The sequence below is a fragment of the Chrysochloris asiatica genome, unplaced genomic scaffold (assembly GCF_000296735.1).
Source record: "Chrysochloris asiatica unplaced genomic scaffold, ChrAsi1.0 scaffold00157, whole genome shotgun sequence".
Lineage (NCBI taxonomy): Eukaryota > Metazoa > Chordata > Mammalia > Afrosoricida > Chrysochloridae > Chrysochloris > Chrysochloris asiatica.
Window position 1 is genome coordinate 1,969,195 of NW_006408675.1, and position 2,746 is coordinate 1,971,940.

Sequence of the window (2,746 nt, forward strand, 5' to 3'; positions counted from 1 at the left end):
TACACACACACATGCATATTCTATTTCTATAACTTTTTTTTGGCTCTTTGGTAAGAATATTGCAAAAAATCTTATGTGCACTTATGCTGGTTTCAGTTTCCTTCCCAGTTTTATTCTTATGAACTGACATACCTTGATAAAGTTTCCTCAACAGTAAAATCACATCACTTACTTCATATTGTTCCTGGAAGGATTACAAGAGTTAATGTGTCAAAATCACTTAGAACTGTGCCTTTCAAACTTAAAGCACTCTGTTACTATTTATCTGTCTGCTACTATGATACAGCGTTCGTAGTTGGTTTAGATATTTTCAATATCCTATTATTTATCAATAAAAATAACCTTCCTTAACTCATGCAGACATTTTTACCTTGAATCCTGCATGAGGTATTATTAGTATTTTTATAGTGCTTTCCTTTTATTTGTATTTTCCTAGTCTTTCTTTGGAGTTCTGGTGCGGCACTGTAGGATCAGCATTGGAACAACAAGGTTGGCAGTTCAAACCCACCAACTGTTCCTCAGAAACCCTGTATAGAGTCGCTTTGAGTCAGAGTCGACTTGGTGGCACTTAACATTAACAAGTCTATCTTTGGGCATTTGCACATTTTCAACCTTTCTGAATTATATTGTGTTAGCTCTATTTCTTGTAAATAGCATATGTTGTTGTTGTTAAGTGCTGTTGAGTTGGTTCTGACCCATAGCAACCCTTTATAAAGCTTCCAAGGAGCAGCTGGTGAGCTTGAACTGCCGACCCTGTGGTTCAAATGACTTTGCAGCCCAGCATATTAACTCACAGCGCCTGGATTTAAATAAATCAATAAATCAATATCTGTCTGAAAGTCCTTTTTTAAAAATGATTAGGGAATTTTACCTATTCGTATTTTCTGGGATAACTAATATTCCCATCATCTTTTTTTTTTTCTTGGCTATATGAAGGTAAGTCAAAAATTATCTGCACTCCAGTTATATTAAAACACCTGTATACGTCCCTGGCTGATGACAAACATTGAATATGCAAGTGAAATGATTCTCTCGAATAGACAAGCAACAGTGAGTTATGTGGCAAATCATTTGCAAATCAGCCATGACTCAGCCTATGAAATAATCCATGACAGATTTTGTTTTCCAAAAATTTGTGCCAGATGGGTACTGAAACGACTCATGTAAGAGCATAAACAGAATTGTTTGGACAGCTGCAAGCAAAATTTGGACTGATCCTTGAAGTCAGGTAAAAGATTCTTTAAAAAAAATTGTACTAATGATGAGACATTGATTCATCACTATGAGTTTGAGGGCAAATGGCAGAGTATGGAATGAAAATATCATCAATTGCCAACAAAGAAAAAGTTCAAAAGTCAACTATGAGCTGGAAAATTGATGCTTATAATTATCTGGAATTCTCAAGGGTCATTCTTGGAACACTATCAGGAAAAAAGTTCAACAATCAATAGTGCTCATTACAATGAAATGTGGAAGCCTAAACTATAGACTAAATGCAGAGGACTACAATCTAATGGTGGTGTGATCTTACATGACAATGAACATCCATGGCCACACAAGTCTTCCCACTCTGTTAACATTTAGCAAGGTGTTACAGCATCCTCCCTATGGTCTTGGTCTTGCCCCATTGGACTTTCAGTGGACTGTTTGGTCCCTTGAAAGTAGCCCTTCAGGCACAAAGATCCAACTCTGATGAAGAAGTGAAGACAGTGATGCATTCGTGGCTCACAGCTCAGCTTAAAAAAACATTTTTTAGTAAGGGGATATGAAAGCTTGTTGACATATGGACAAAGTATATTGAAAAGCAAGATGATTATGTTGAAAATGATGTATTTGTCTTTTCTAAAATTTTATTAAAATAAATTCTACAGCCAGAGTGTGAATAATTTTTGACTTACCCTCATTCTTTCTGGGTACCTTCTGGTGCCAGTAGCTAAGCTTAGAGTCTTTCTGGGCTAGTGCTGCCTGAGAAAACTGCTTTTTCTGCTTCAAGTAACATACCCCTGAAGTTAGGTAGGGGGTGTAGCACCTGTGGTCACATTCCTACTGGGATCTTGGAGCTCAGTTTATAGCTATCACTCAGTGAACACCTAATGGAAGCAAGCTACTTTTCTTGGTGTTGTTGTTATTATGTGCTTTTGAGTCAGTTCCTACTCATAACGACCTTATGCACAACAGGACAAAACAATGCCCTGTCCTGCGTGCACCATCCTCACAATTGGTGCTGCATTTGAGCCCATTGTTGCTGCCACTTTTTTGGTCTATCTCATTGGGAGTTTTCTTCTTTTTCGCTGGTGCTCCACTTTTTCAAAATATGATGTCTTTCTCCCTTTTGATAAGTTGTTCAAAGTATGAGAGACAAAGTCTCATCATCCTCCTTTCTAAGGAGTACTCTGGCTGTATGTCTTCTAAGATAGATTTGTTTGTTCTTCTGGTTGTCCATAACTTTCAATGTTCTTCTCCAACACCATAATTCAAATGTATTAATTCTTCTGTCTTCTTTATTCTTTGTCCAACGTTCACATGCATTTGTAGTAATTGAATAAATTATGGCTTGCATCAGACTCACCTTGACCTCTCATTGACATCTTTACTCTTTAACACTTTAAAGAGATGTTTTGCAGCAGATTTGCCTAATGCAATACTTCATTTGATTTCTTGATTGTTCCTTCCATGAGCATCCATTGTGGATCAAAGGAAAATTGAATTCAGTTCTTTTAACTTGAAAAGTGCTGAGAATGTTCTT